The sequence below is a fragment of the Rhinatrema bivittatum genome, chromosome 6 (genome assembly GCF_901001135.1).
Source record: "Rhinatrema bivittatum chromosome 6, aRhiBiv1.1, whole genome shotgun sequence".
NCBI lineage: Eukaryota > Metazoa > Chordata > Amphibia > Gymnophiona > Rhinatrematidae > Rhinatrema > Rhinatrema bivittatum.
The window spans coordinates 223475101-223492075 of NC_042620.1; positions in this window are offsets into that span (position 1 = coordinate 223475101).

The following is a 16975-nucleotide window of genomic DNA, read 5'->3' on the forward strand; positions in this document are numbered from 1 at the left end:
AGGGGCTAAAATATAACTGAATAAATGGTTATAGGATAGGCAGAGAGAAGAGGAACATTAATACATAATAAATAACATGATTATATCATTACATGAAAATGAAAATGACCTAAAAAAAACAACATTACAGCTGGGGGAGTGGTAAGATTAAATGATTATATAGGTTTCAGGTAAAAAAATCATAACAAGGTAAATATCGATGATAACACGGTAAAGTAACAGGGTAAAAATAGCATGGCAGGTAAATATCATGTAAAGAATAATTAGTGATAAGGGGATGCACGGGGAGAAGCGGATGGGGGTCCTGTTCTGGGTATGCCAGTTTAAAGAGCCAGGTCTTTAATTTTTTTCTGAATTTATTATTACAGGGCTCAAGGCGGAGAAAATATACAGAAAAGCAGAAAACAAATAACTTTTTTAGCCATAGTTTGCCAGATGAGTTATCTTGGAGATTCAGAGGGATAAATGTCCCTTTGTTGAACATACTTGAATAAAGTTATCCCGCTATACCTACCCAGATAACTTTCAAACCTAACTGGCTATGCTTGAATTCACCTGGCTACATTTAAAGTTATCTAGCAAAATACACACAGATATCTTTTTAACCAGCTACATTCAAAATATGAAACTGGTTAAATCTCAATCCCAGAAAAAAATACCCCATCATTACGGCCTTGCTGGCCTGATCCCTCTTACCCTGCTAAAAATGAACCACCCACTCCCCCCCCCCCCCCAAAGCCCTCCAAAACTTACAAAAAATGTTGTGAGTTTATCAGCCCACGAAGCCTCTCCTCCTACCATGCCTCCTGGATTGGCAAAATATATTTAGCTACAGCACCCCATCTTGAAGCCCACCCTCTGTACTTACACCAGCTGCTAGGCCAATCTGAACCTTCATACCCACACATGGTACTGTCAAATCCCCCACTGCTGCTGGGATCGCAGAAGAACCCAGCTTCTGGCACATCGAGCATTATTCCTTGGCTGTTAAAGCATCACTGAATGAATTGGAAGCTGGGAGCTTGCACTGAGGTCCTGTATACTGTAGCAGGTATAGGTGGTGGCAGTTGGGACAGGAAGGTTCAGGTTGGCCTTGCCAGGGGATAGGAGGGTGGCCGGGGGGTGGAGGGGAGAGGCAAGTGCTACTGCCCACATTAGCTATATTGGTGGGAGTGGAGATTAGGGCAGCAGGCCTACATTGATTTTTTTTTTCTTATGTATGTTTTGAATACAGCTGTTTAAGATTAAAGGTATTAAAGTTCATGTTTCCACCATGCCCAGACTTCACTCAAAAACGTATTTGCTTGCATCTGAACATCAGAGTTAGCTAAATAAGTTATCCAGTTAAGCTAACCCCATCCTGGAACACTGCCAGTTAATGACTTAGCCAGATAAAATGTATCTGACTACAGGGGTCATTCAAGCCTTGAAGTTTCTTTGGCTAACTCAAAAGTTATCTGGATAAACTCTTTTTGATATTGGCTTCTCGGAATTTAAATGTTATTTCATTCTGATAAACACTTGAAAAACTACATGTAAAGTGACATTGAACATGGTTGACGATTTATATACATAAACACTCCAAATTATAAGAAGTATTTTTGGGGAAAGAAAGACATTTTAAAATAAAACTGTGCAGGTTATGAAATTGTATTATAATATAATGAGATAAAAAAAACTATGATAGTGGAGTACTTCATGTTTAAGCTTTAATACTTTTTAAGATTAATTCAAGGTAAAATAAAGAGAAAATGGTTCTTAAGCCAAATATGCTTTAGAATCAATGTGCTATTCTTTTCATTTACTTGAATGATAACAGTAATTATAAATGCGATATAGCACAATACTGTATTAAAAGACTGGTACATTTTAATCACAAGTGAAAAGAACAATGTGATTTTTATTGTAACTTTATCATTGATGTCATGATATATGTGTAGTGAAAATATAACCTGCTAACAAAGAAAGGAATTCACTGATTACAAAAATACCTACAGTACAATGTATAGCAGCATCTCAAAGTTCATTGTACTAAAGGAGCCCAAATGAAAGGGTTTGTTAGCATGAGGGATTTTAATCCCCCTCACTGAAGGTAGATCTGTATTCCCCCAACTCAAACACAAAGGGCCTTCACATCCTGATCACTCCCCCACCCCCTCAGCTCAAAGTGGAAGGGGGCCTCCATTCTCCCAATATCCCCTAAACTCCAAGCTCAAGGGCCACAAGCTCTTTCTAGGTTCACCTCTCTCCCCTGCCAGGTGCTTACTCTTAATGATGTCAAAGGTAGATAAGGACAAAAAGACCATGTCTCCCTCCTGCCTCAACCTCCAAAAGAGCAATGACTGACCATTCAGGCTTCTTGTCCAGGGCAAAGGAGCCCAAGAAGTCAATTGCTGCCTTTTTGGGAGTCAGCCAAAGTAGGAATGGAGGTAATCATGCTTTCTTCTATCCCATCTACTTTTGCTATCATCGGAAGGGATAGCTGGAGATACCTGGCAGAGGAGGAAGGAGGGCTTAGATGATGTTTTGGGACATAGAGGTCCCTTGTTATTGTTAATTTCTTTTTTTTTTTTGGGAGGGGGGGGAGGCAGAATGTGTGTGGGAGGGGACATTGGTGCATGGAAGTCTCTTGTGCTGTGATTTAAGAGTTAGGGAGAGGGGGTTATATAGGCATGGAAGCCCCATGAGCTTTGTGAGGGGATGTGTGCGAGGTGATCATAGCATGAAGGCCCATTAACTAAACTTTCTCATTGGTGCATGGTAGTAGCTTGAGTTTTGAGTCAGGAATGTGTACATGTGGTATGACTTGTGAACAGAGGAACCTTGATCATTGTGGGAGAGTGAGTTTGGAGAGAGGTATCCTATTTTGGGGGAGGCCTCGATGTTTGCCAGTATTAAATGTTACCATGCCAGCCCTCTGGCATACTAATATTTACCACCACTCTGAATAGGTATTACATTTTACACCTTTGTGAGCAAAGTACTCGAGAAATAATGCATGGAGTGAGAGCATATAATATCAATTTATTTCCTGTGTGATCATATCTGGTATTCCTTCATTTCCATGCCCATGTTGTAATTTTAGTATTCACCTGCCAAGGTCCTCAGAGATTTATTTAGCATATATGCTAGGGTCTTATTGTAATGGCCTTAGCCTGCAAGCAAAACTTTAGTGCATAAGTTCCAAAGAATGCTCTTTAACATCTCTTCTAAAAGCTGTGAAACACCTACATACATATTTATTCTTGGATGTACTATAATAGGGTAAAAGTAAACAGTTTTGAGACAACATAATTGGTTATAGTTTTTGGATAGTATTAGTATTAGAAAGAGATACAATTGGCAGAAATCAAATCCCAGCAAAAATCAAGTAGTATAGTCATTTAATATGCATTATATAAAGAGTAAGAGACTACTAGAATTTTAATTACTTCTCCTTCTTTAACTTCTAAGCTGTATCAGTCTTAATTTTCACACTGACAGTTTGCTGTCAAACTGTTCTCTGAACCTCAATTATACAAATGAAACATACACATTTTGTGGTAATACACAAATAGCTAATTCAATTATTAGTCATATTAAAGGTTGATTCATAAGATGTTTCTTTTGCTGTGATAATTTTTTCTCTCTGTAATTTTATGAAGGTTATTGTAAGAACCATGAAATTAATACTAAGTCAAGCTAATGAGTCTAAAAGTTTAATTCACACATGTTTTATAGTATACTAACGGTTGATATACAAAGGCATTTATCAGAATAACACAGAAATTACCTGGATAAATATCAAATTTTGAAAATCTGGGCCATTTATCCCAATAAGTCAGTAGAGATAAATGATAGGCATTTCAGGGTGGAATTGAAATAGCCAAATAACTTATTTGGCTAACTAATATTTGAAGTTAGCCAGGAAAGTTATTTGGTTATTTCTAGATATGCAGGAGCAAGAACAGGATTAAAGAATATAGTGGGATAACAAGCACTTGAATGAAAATAAAGGCTCTTGAGTGGGCCTGCTGGCTTGATTCCCTACCCCGCACCCCAGTGAATCAATGTCAACCATGCTAAGATGCCTCTTCCCCTGACCCTCCCCACCAAAAAAATATGTATCAAATATAGGCTTATAGGCCCCAAAAACCTCCCTCTCCACCCCCCAAAATATAAAACAATTTAATCAAAGTTCCCCAAGAATAAGGCCACCTTAACTGTCCTACCCCCGTTAACCCCACCTTAACCCTTCCACCTCAGCTGGACACTCTTTAATCCCCCTATCGTGACTGGGAAGTTGGAACTAGTGCCCAGCTTCTGGCATGTCCATCATTGCTCTGAAAGCAATGATGGTAGCAAAAACTATCAGCATTGTTATCAAAGAAATACTGGAGGAAGACGGAAGATGTAAGGAAAAGAGGAATGCATTCAAAATAACAATAAAGATTGTTATTTTTTGGCACTACATAACACACACCAGATATAATGAAGGGAAATCAACCACACTGAGATCAGACCAGCGGTTTCAATTGTGCCGCAGCATTCCAAGAATCAAGGGGACTGATAATTCTGGAAGGGAATATACATACGCTACAGAGGAACTCAGCAAACTATAATGCTAGAAAACAATTTTTATTGTATACATGCAGTTACACACTCTGCTTATACTCAACACACTTAATACATAAGACCCACTATGTGTGTTAATAATCTCCCTAACATTAAAACTATATTATCCATACATTACCCTCCATTCATTCTCTATTCATTCATACTTATCACACCACCCAAACCTTATCACTCACACCCCCTAAAATTGCCAACACGATCGTATACTTGACACAATTGTACATGAATTTACATATTATAACATGTAGTCAATCTACATCTGTACATATTACAGTAAATAACAATAAATAACAAATTAGTTACTTCAAACATAGATTTAATTGCTCCAATGAAGATCTCATTTCGCCCGTCCACGCGGGCTTCTTCAGGGAATGATAATTCATAATAGCGCAACTATATTATCATGTTGGTGTGACTCAAATTGAGTGCTGCATATATTCCCTTACATTCATCTCCATAACCGGAATAAATCTTCTTTACATCACCTTAGTATTTGGATCATCACCACACATAATGCCGGGTTCAGTCGTCTCAGGAAAAATGTACATCAATTTGCCAACTCCGCGGCAATACCGCTATGCTTGTTCAATACCGCTATGCTTATATATATTTCACCAGAATTCGATCATCATCTTCAACCGGTAAGATTTCAAACTCTAATGTTGTCCTTTAGGGTCTTGTGATCTTGCATACCAAGTATGCTATCTCTTACAATTGGAGCAACAATCCTAAACCACTCATGTTCACCGGTCTGAACAAAGCCTTCTGCTAGCATGCACAACTCTTTTTGCTCCAATTGTAAGACATAGCATACTTGGTATGCAAGATCACAAGACCCTAAAGGACAACATTAGAGTTTGAAATCTTACCAGTTGAAGATGATGATCGAATTCTGGTGAAAAAGGATGTTATATAAGGATAGCGGTATTGAACAAGCATAGCGGTATTGCCGCGGAGTTGGCAAATTGATGTACATTGATTGAACCCAGCATTATGTGTGGTGATGATCCAAATACTAAGGTGATGTAAAGAAGATTTATTCCGGTTATGGAGATGAAAGCAAGGGAATATATGCAGCACTCAATTTGAGGCACACCAACATGATAATATAGTTGCGCTATTGTGAATTATCATTCCCTGAAGAAGCCCGCGTGGACGGGCGAAACGAGATCTTCATTGGAGCAATTAAATCTATGTTTGAAGTAACTAATTTGTTATTTATTGTTATTTACTGTAATATGTACAGATGTAGATTGACTACATGTTATAATATATAAATTCATGTACAATTGGGTCAAGTATACGATCGTGTTGGCAATTTTAGGGGGTGTGAGTGATAAGGTTTGGGTGGTGTGATAAATATGAATGAATAGAGAATGAATGGAGGGTAATGTATGGATAATATAGTTTTAATGTTAGGGAGATTATTAACACACATATTGGGTCTTATGTATTAAGTGTGTTGTGTATAAGCAGAGTGTGTAACTGCATGTATACAATAAAAATTGTTTTCTAGCATTATAATTTGCTGTTCCTCTGTAGCATATGTATATTCAGTATTATGAACAGAGGTAGTGCACAGATATTATTTACCTGAAGAGTTGTGCACGCTAGCAAAAGGCTTTGTTCAGACCGGTGAACATGAGTGGTTTAGGATTTTTGCTCCAATTGTAAGATAGCATAATTGGTATGCAAGATCACAAGACCCTAAAGGACAACATTAGAGTTTGAAATCTTACTGGTTGAAGATGATGATTGAATTCTGGTGAAAAAGGATGTTATATAAGCATAGCGATATTGAACAAACTCTAGAAAGGTACACAGCGGTGATGAACCTTTCATATAAAACATTGACACCAGCACCAGAGACCTTGTTGAATAAGGGTTTATCACTTGCTCCAGGAAATCAATATGTACTTTTTGAAGGAGAAAAATATATGCAGAGATTTATCAGGCAGCTAAGATTGAGGTTGCACTTTTCCATTCAGGAATCCAGTCTAGATATTTCAGTAGTATCTTATTCATCAGGTCTCATATATGCAGCAATCACAACTTTTGGGGAGCTTGTCTGCAGGGACAGCATTAAACTTGATAGAACCACTTACAGTATTCCATGCAATTTAACAAGAGAAGAACTTCAAGCATTACTAGATCTAAGGAATGACCAATCTATCATTATCAAACTAGCTGATAAAGGAGACTCAATAGTGATTCAAGATGTAGAAGAATATGAGAGAGAAATATCACATCAGCTTCGAGATGTGACTTTTTATTGCAAACTTTCACAAGACCCTTCTCCAGCTATTAAACAACAAATTGAAGATTTAGTAGGAGCAGCATTCAAAGCAGGATGGATTACAAAGAAAGAAAGCACGTTTTTGCAGGTTTAATTTCCAATATGTCCTGTCATCTTTACTCTTCCTAAGATACATAAGTCTTTGAACCACCCTCTTGGTCGATCCACAGTCTCCTGAAATGGATTGCTTCTTGGACCACTGTCCCAATTTGTGGATAAATTCCTTAGAGAATATATCCCTCTTCTTCCATCTTAAATTAGGGATTAATCATACTTCATCACCATTTTTGGAACAATATCGGTTATTTACTCTTTCGGATAGTAGAAAGACTAGGGGGCACTCCATGCAGTTAGCATGGGGTACATTTAAAACTAATCAGAGAAAGTTCTTTTTTACTCAACGCACAATTAAACTCTGGAATTTGTTGCCAGAGGATGTGGTTAGTGCAGTTAGTATAGCTGTGTTTAAAAAAGGATTGGATAAGTTCTTGGAGGAGAAGTCCATTACCTGCTATTAAGTTCACCTAGAGAATAGCCACTGCCATTAGCAATGGTAACATGGAATAGACTTAGTTTTTGGGTACTTGCCAGGTTCTTGTGGCCTGGATTGACCACTGTTGGAAGCAGGATGCTGGGCTTGATGGGCCCTTGGTCTGACCCAGTATGGCATTTTCTTATGTTCTAATATAGGGGACCTTTTCAGAACTTGAATTTAGTAACAATTGATATTACTTCATTATATAATAATATTCCCCAAAACAAAGTGTTGAAAGTGGTAAGGGAGACATTGTCATCAAGAGGCACTTTACAAGGGGTGCCAAATTCATTTTTATTAGAGTTGGCTTCTATAGCTTTGTAGGAGAACTACTTCAGCTTTATTCATGCATATTACCAACAAATTAAAAGAAGTGCAATGGGAGCCACCATGGCCCCAGATCTGACCAACCTGTATGTGGGGGAGTTTTGAGAAAAAGTGGCTTCCATCTTGCCCATATTAAGACAATATTCAACTTTGGAAATGATTCATAGTCGGCACATTCATGTTGTGGGTAGGAAGGACAGAAGATTGCATTCCAGAGCCTCTCACTCTGGAATGCAATTCCAGATCATCTAAGGGAGATAACATCACACAAAGATTTCAAGAAACATTTAAAGACATACTTGTTCTCAGTAATATTCAGTTCTCTTTCCATCTCTCAATAGGTGTCTCAAGACTCTGTTTCCTACCCACCATCTCCCAGGGCCTCCCCTGCTCAGCCTCCCATTATGCCTTTTATTTCAATATCATACTGGTTTTTATTTTTATGTATGCTTTTAGTTTTATGGTATGTTTTGTTTTCTTTTAATTATATATATATTAACATTGTAAACCGTTTTGATTGACTTTCGTTGTAAATGCGGTATATAAACCCTTTTAAGTAAATGAATAAAGAAATAAATAAATATATACAAGTGTTTAGAATGGTTGAATACATGAGATTCTAATTTATGTTCACTTCAAATAAAGAACAGGTATCCTTTTTAGATATAAGCATTGCCTTTTCTAATGATCTGGGAAACTATGGACTGGTGAGCCAGACTTCAGTGCTGGGAAAACCTGTGGAAATTGTTATAAAGAATAAAATCACAAAACATTTAGATAGTCATGGTTTGATGGGACACAGCCAGCATGGATTTACCCAAGGAAAGTCTTGCCTTACAAATCTCCTACATTTTTTTGAAGGGGTGAATAAACATGTGGACAAAGGTCAACCAGTAGATGTTGTGTGTTTGGATTTTCAGAAGGCATTTGACAAAGTCCCACATGAGAGGCTTCTAAGAAAACTAAAAAGTCACGGGATAGGAGGTGATGTCCTTTTCTGGATTGCAAGTTGGTTAAAAGACAGTAAACAGAGAGTAGGATTAAATGGTCAGTTTTCACAGTGGAAAAAGGTAAACAGTGGAGTGCCTCAGGGATCTGTACTTGGACCAGTGCTTTTTAATACATTTATAAATGATCTGGAAAGGGATACAATGAGTGAAGTGATCAAATTTGTGGATGACGCAAAATTATGCAGAGTAGTTAAATCTTAAGTGGATTGTGATGAATTGCAGGAGGATCTTGCGAGACTGGAAGATTGGGCTTCCAAATGGCAGATGAAATTTAACATGGACAAGTGCAAAGTGATACATATAGGGAAAAATAATCCTTGCTTTAGTTACACAATACTAGGTTCTATCATAGGAGTTACCACCTAGGAAAGAGATCTAGTTGTCATAGTGGATAATACATTGAAATTGTTGGCCCAGTGTGCTGTGGCAATCAAAAAAGCAAACAGAATGTTAGGAATTAAGAAGGGAATGGAAAATAAAATGGAGGATGTCACAATGTTGCTGGCACCCTCCACACTCCGTCACTCAAAATTGCTCACCTTACAACCACCAGAGAGAGAGCTTTCTCCATTGCCGGCCCAACCCTCTGGAACTCCCTCCCCACTGAGCTCCGTCTAGAACCATCCCTTAATCATTTCAAATAAGGAATCAAGACCTGGTTATTTAAACAGGCCTATCCCAACCCCTCACAATCCTAATCAGTGACATCTCCGCATCATTATGATTTCCCCTGCCCTTGTACAGTTTCCCCCGCCCCTTGCACACCTCCCCCACCTCCCCCCCCGTGCGCTTCCCCCCCACCCCACCCCCCCGCCCTATCCCTTGCATTGCTTCCTTTTGCACATAATTTAATATAGTCTAATATTGTTTATTATATGTAATCTCTTTTATCAGTTCTTTGTGTTTATTTAACCAAGTTTATCTGTGACGCTCGTTGGCCCTACAGTAAAGTTAACTTTACCTTTTATCCAGCTATCCTTCTACCACCGATTATTGTAATTTCCTTTCTCAGTTACCTGTAAACCGACATGATGTGTTTTACGAATGCCGGTATATAAAAGCTATAAATAAATAAAAATAAATAAATGTCTCTGTATTGCTCCATGGTGAGAAAGCTCCTGGAGTACTGTGTGCAGTTCTGGTCACCACATCTCAAAAAGGATATAGCTGCACTGGAGAAAGTGTAGAGAAGGCGACCAAAATGATATGAGGCATGTAATGGCTGCCCTATGAGGAAAAGCTAAAGAAGTTAGGGCTGTTCAGTTTGGAGAAGAGACGACTGAGGGGGAATATGATAGAAGTCTACAAAATCATGAAAGGAACAAGTTAATGTAAATTGGCTATGTACTCTCTCAGATAATAGAAGGACCAGAGGGCACTCCATGAAGTTAGCAAGTGGCTCATTTAAAACAAATTGAAGAAAAATATTTTTCACTCAGCACATAGTTAAGCTCTAGAATTTATTGTCAGAGGATGTGTTTACTGTGTTTAAAAAAGGTTTGGATAAGTTCCCTGAGGATAAATCCATAAACTGCTATGACAGTAATTAATAAGCATTAAGAAATAATAGCTTGTGAACTATCTAATGTTTGGGTACTTGCCAGGAACTTGTGACTTGGATTGGTCACTGTTGGAACCAGGATACTGGGCTTGATTGACCCTTGGTCTGACCCAGTATGGCATATCTTATATTCTTATGTTCTTATCATAAAACCACTGATCAAAACACATTACTTCATTATAGAAGTTTTCAATCCAGGCATTTTAGGGATAATTTATCTATGGGCCAATTTTTATGGCTGAGAAGTCTGTGCTCCATGGTGGAAGAGTTAAAGCTTCAGGCAGGTGACATGAAACAATGATTTGCAGAACACGGATATCCTAATAGCATCGTCAATAGAGCCTATAAGAGAGCACAGTGGGCAAATAGACATTTGCTCTTAGTTACTTCCCTTAAAGACACAGAACAAAAAATAGTCTGTGTCTTACCACTGACACCGCACACACAAGCACTCAAATTCAGCATTAGAAAATATTGGCAAGTACTAAGCATCCATCCTGTTTTTCAACAACCACTGACATTTACTATGATTCGCACCCACAATCTTCATTATCAATTACTGCACTCAACTTATTACATGCCAGTGAGGAGCCAACTGTCAGATTAAACAAAAGAAATTTTCCCTTGTGGTCAGTGCAATATTTGTCATTACACAGTTCAAGGACCAGTGTTACAGTTGCCTCATTGGAAGCCTTTTAAATTTTTCCAGTATCTCTCTTGTACCTCAGAAGGAGTCATGTATGCTTTATGGTGCCCCTGTGATCTCATATATATAGGCAAAATTACTCAGAAGTTTTGTTCGTATATTCAAGAACGCTTTAGTTGCATGCATTGGCCAAAACAGGAGGCACCTGTCATGCTCGTTAGATAGCGGCATCTCACACAGTAGAACTGCGGGCTGTCAGTCTTATACAACTTCAGCGATCGCCCTGTGGGGGTGACTTTGATACAAAGTTATTTCAGTTAAAACAGTGTTTCATTTATAACTGGAATATGGTCTACCCTAATGGGTTGAATAAGGAAATAGAATGGGTACATTTTTATTGAAGATTTGATTCTTATTGAAGTTTTGATCTTCTGAACTCTTAAAGTTATTTATTTATTTATTATATAATCTTTCATCACCATTTTTTTTTCATCACTATCATTATTCATTCTGGTTATTGTTTTTCAAAATATGATTAAAGGAATATTAATTCATTACCTAATTGATCATTGACTTTTCACAAATAGAAGTACATCATGGCATTTTGAGACAACACTGTTTAGAGATGTATGACATTGCCCAGAAATGAACAGCTGACTGGTTGTATTAGTCAGAGGACAGTAGAGATGTGAATCGTGTCCTCGATCGTCTTAACGATCGATTTCGGCTGGGAGGGGGAGGGAATCGTATTGTTGCCGTTTGGGTGTTTAAAATATCGTGAAAATCGTTAAAATCGTGAGCCAGCACACTAAAACCCCCTAAAACCCACCCCCGACCCTTTAAATTAAATCCCCCACCCCAAATGCCTTAATACTTCATCAACTTTGGGAGGGAAGTACTTACTTGCCCTAAACCAATGGCAGGAAAACCGGCACACTAAAACCCCCTAAAACCCCCCCCCCGACCCTTTAAATTAAATCCCCCACCCTCCCGAACCCCCCCAAATGCCTTAAATTACCTGGGGGTCCAGCGGCGGTCCGGAACGGGCTCCTGCAATTGAATTGTGTTGTCTTCAGCCGGCGCCATTTTGCAAAATGGCGGCCGCAAAATGGCGGCGGCCATAGACCAACACGATTCGACTGCAGGAGGTCGTTCCGGACCCCCTGCTGGACTTTTTGCAAGTCTTGTGGGGGTCAGGAGGCCCCCCCAAGCTGGCCAAAAGTCCCTGGGGGTCCAGCGGGGGTCCGGGAGCGATCTCCTGCCGCGAATCGTTTTCCGTACGGAAAATGGCGCCGGCAGGAGATCGACTGTAGGAGGTCGTTCAGCGGGGGTTCCGGACCGCCGCTGAATGACCTCCTGCAGTCGATCTCCTGCCGGCGCCATTTTCCGTACGGAAAACGATTCGCGGCAGGAGATCTCTCCCGGACCCCCGCTGGACCCCCAGGGACTTTTGGCCAGCTTGGGGGGGCCTCCTGACCCCCACAAGACTTGCCAAAAGTCCAGCGGGGGTCCGGAACGACCTCCTGCAGTCGAATCGTGTTGGTCTATGGCCGCCGCCATTTTGCGGCCGCCATTTTGCAAAATGGCGCCGGCTGAAGACAACACAATTCAATTGCAGGAGCCCGTTCCGGACCACTGCTGGACCCCCAGGTAATTTAAGGCATTTGGGGGGGGGGGTTCGGGAGGGTGGGGGATTTAATTTAAAGGGTCGGGGGTGGGTTTTAGGGGGTTTTAGTGTGCCGGTTTTCCTGCCATTGGTTTAGGGCAAGTAAGTAAGTTCCTGCCCTCCCCCTTCCCCCGATTTATGATTTTTTAACAATAAATCGGGGGAATTGGTATTGTATCGTGGCCCTAACGATTTTTGACGATTTAAAATATATCGGATGATATTTTAAATCGTCAAAAAACGATTCACATCCCTAGAGGACAGTGCTGTAAGAAATGTCCTAGCAATATTATAATGTCACTTGTAAACAAATAGTCTATGGTCCAATGAATTGTATAAAAATGAGGTAACACACTGAAGACCTTTCAAGATGGCAGCCGTAAGAATGTCGTACTGATCAAACAGTAAGTAAAAGCTTGAACTATTCTGTTAGTGTTACTATTGGAAATTAATTGATTTAACAGTTTGGTGATCTATGTATTTAAGTCTTCACTCTAGCCCCTGAAGCAGATGGTTTCCATCGAAATGCTGTCAGTGTCGGGCATGGAACATTGAGCAGAGCTGAATAATCTATTGAAAAGCAAACAGCTCTACTGCTAACTTGAAGATATGTACAGACTAGTACTATCCCTGCACTTTCTGGGATCGAGAAAGAATTGTGATCGATATTGAAAGGAAATTTTTATTTTATCTTTGGAAAATGAAAGAAATTTTATGTGCATTTAAAAATAAAAAAATAGAAAAATGTGGGAATATCTAATAAAAAGTATAAAGAAAAAACAGTATAGTATATATTCAGCAGTAGTCAAAAGCAAGTATTGCTGGCTAACTTTCCAGACAAAAGTTTTTACCAATATATTCTAAGATTATCCTCTTTTTTTTGGCATTTATGTTATTTGTACAGGGGATTGTTCCTAATGCTATTTTTGTGATTAGTAGTAAAGAAATATTCTTAACAGCAACACTATGAATTAGTCTGAGGTCTGGATAAAAATAATAATAACACACCATCACTGTCTCTACCACACAAGCCGTGCTATTAATAATATTAGGACCATTGGTGAATCTATTAATCACTATCAAACGAATACCAAATCAGTCCACTAATATCATTCTCAATCACAAGACTCAAGAAAATTCAATGAAAATTTTTTTTTATAAGAACATAAGAACATGACATACTGGGTCAGACCAAGGGTCTATCAAGCCCAGCATCCTGTTTCCAACAGTGGCCAATCCAGGCCATAAGAACCGGGCAAGTACCCAAAAACTAAGTCTATTCCATGTTACCATTGCTAATGGCAGTGGCTATTCCCTAAGGGGCGGATTTTAAAAGCCCTGCTCGCGTAAATCCGCCCGGATTTATGCGATCAGGGCCTTGCGCGCCGGCGCGCCTATTTTCCATAGGCCTGCTGGCGCGCGCAGAGCCTCGGGACTCGCGTAAGTCCCGGGGGTTTTTGTCGGGGGCGTGTCAGGGGCGGGGGCCGATTGACATGGCATTTTGGGGGCGGGATGCGGCGTTTCGGGGGCGGGCCCGGGGGTGTGGTTTTGGCCGGGGGCGGTCCGGGGGCGTGGCCGCGCCCTCCGGAACCGCCCCCGGGTTGCGTCTCGGCGCGCGTGGATTTACGTCTCCCTCCGGGAGGCGTAAATCCATGGACAAAGGTAGGGGGGGGGGGTTAGATAGGGCCGGGGGAGGTGGGTTAGGTAGAGGAAGGGAGGGGAAGGTGAGGGGAGGGCGAAAGAGAGTTCCCTCCGAGGCCGCTCCGATTTCGGAGCGGCCTCAGAGGGAACGGAGGCAGGCTGCGCGGCTTGGCGCGTGCCGGCTGCCCAAAATCGGCAGCATTGCGCGCGCCGATCCTGGATTTTAGCAGATACGCGCGGCTACGCGCGTATCTACTAAAATCCAGCGTACTTTTGTTTGCGACTGGTGCGCCAACAAAAGTACGTGAACGCGCATTTTTTAAAAATCTATCCCTAAGTGAACTTAATAGCAGGTAATGGACTTTTCCTCTAAAAACTTATCCAATCCTTTTTTAAACACAGCTATACTAACTGCACTAACCACATCCTCTGGCAACAAATTCCAGAGTTTAATTGTGCGTTGAGTAAAAAAGAACTTTCTCTGATTAGTTTTAAATGTGCCCCATGCTAACTTCATGGAGTGCCCCCTAGTCTTTCTATTATCCAAAAGAGTAAATAACCGATTCACATCTACCCATTCTAGACCTCTCATGATTTTAAACATCTCTATCATATCCCCCCTCAGCCGTCTCTTCTCCAAGCTGAAAAGTCCTAACCTATTTAGTCTTTCCTCATAAGGGAGCTGTTCCATTCCCCTGATCATTTTGGTAGCCCTTCTCTGTACCTTCTCCATCGCAACTATAACTTTTTTGAGATGCAGCGACCAGAATTGTACACAGTATTCAAGGTGCGGTCTCACCATGGAGTGATACAGAGGCATTATGATATTTTCCGTTTTATTCACCATTCCCTTTCTAATAATTCCCAACATTCTGTTTGCTTTTTTGACTGCTGCAGCACACTGAACCTACGATTTCAATGTGTTATCCACTATGACGCCTAGATCTCTTTCTTTGGTTGTAGCACCTAATATGGAACCCAACATTGTGTAATTATACATGGGTTATTTTTCCCTATATGCATCACCTTGCACTTATCCATATTAAATTTCATCTGCCATTTGGATGCCCAATTTTCCAGTCTCACAAGGTCTTCCTGCAATTTATCACAATCTGCTTGTGATTTAACTACTCTGAACAATTTTGTGTCATCTGCAAATTTGATTATCTCACTCGTCATATTTCTTTGTAGATCATTTATATTTATTTATTTATTTATTTAAAAATATTTCTATACCGTCTTTTCAAACGAATTTGACCAAAACGGTTTACAAAATACAAATTATAAAAACAAAACAAAATAACTAAAAATTACTTTAAATAAAAACTATAAAGTAAAATAAATTAAGACCAAAGTTAAAATAAAATAGAAAAAGAAAAGTAGAAAGAAAAAAAATACAGTATATCATTATAATAAATATATTGAAAAGTAAGGGTCCCAATACAGATCCCTGAGGCACTCCACTGCCCACTCCCTCCACTGAGAATCATACTTGGCTTCATCGTACAGTTCTTAAACTTCAAGCCTCAGCCTTCCTTATAATCATCGGTCATGTTGAGAAAGTGTCCCAATATCCCCTCTATCATATGAATACTGATTATTTTTAAAGTCTTTTTTAAAATAAAATTGCTTGCTTTTTTCAAAATTGTTAGGTTTTGTAGATTTCGTGGGCCCTTGGACCAAGGTGGGAGTTGACTCTCCCTCAGGGCTTGAGCCCCACAGGGCCCCACCCTCGGGAGGTGAGGTGGAATGGAAACACAAAGAACTGGACCACGCCAGAAAAAGGAGGCGTAGCCGAGCTGTCTGAGTCACAGTGACGTGATCACAAACACCTGCACTGTGGCAATACTACGGGGTGCCCCGAGGAGCAGGATCTGAGAGAAACAGTTCCAAGGTATTGCAGAACAGGGTAGGACAGGAGATAGAGTAAATCAGAGGAAGCATCTCCAAGGCAGAGATGCACAGAGCAGGCCCGAGGAGCAGGGAAGCAGGGAGACAGGAACTCCGATGTGGTAACACTGACACTATCCCGAGGACCGGGGGAGCATAGAGACAGGAACTCTGGTGTGGTAACGCTGAGGCTACCCCTAGGAGCGGGGAAGCTTAGAGACAGGAACTCTGGTGTTGTGACGCTGAGGCTACCCCTAGGAGCAGGGGAGCATAGAGACAGGAACTCCGGTGTGGTGACGCTGAGGCTATCCCGAGGAGCGGGGCAGTGCAAGACAGAGTCCTGTAATGGGAAGCACAGAGCAGGCCCCCAAGGTGCGGGTACCCAGTGCCAGAGTCCAAAGTAGTAGAAAAAAGATCCAAGGCAGGAACAGCAGGTCCGGAGAACAGGAACAAGCACCAAGGAGCTCAAGGAACTTGTTGCCAAGTCTGTTAGCATAGGCCAAAGGAGATGCTTAAATATTTCAGTCTTGTGATGTCATCAGCCGGAGGCTCCCCTGGAGTTCCCACCATTGGGCCTTTAAACAGAGGCCCGTTGGTGTGTGCACTCGCCTAGGGAGGCCTGGAGTCAGAGTGTGGGTTGGTGGCATCCCAGCCACCTCGTGGATTCTCGAAAGCCAGGAGGAATGCGGCAGTAGTGGCTAGCCACAGCCATGAGTTCACCTGGAGTGGAGAGCAGAGCATGACATGACGTGAGTTGGGTTGGCTGTGGCCGCCCACGGCCGACGGTCA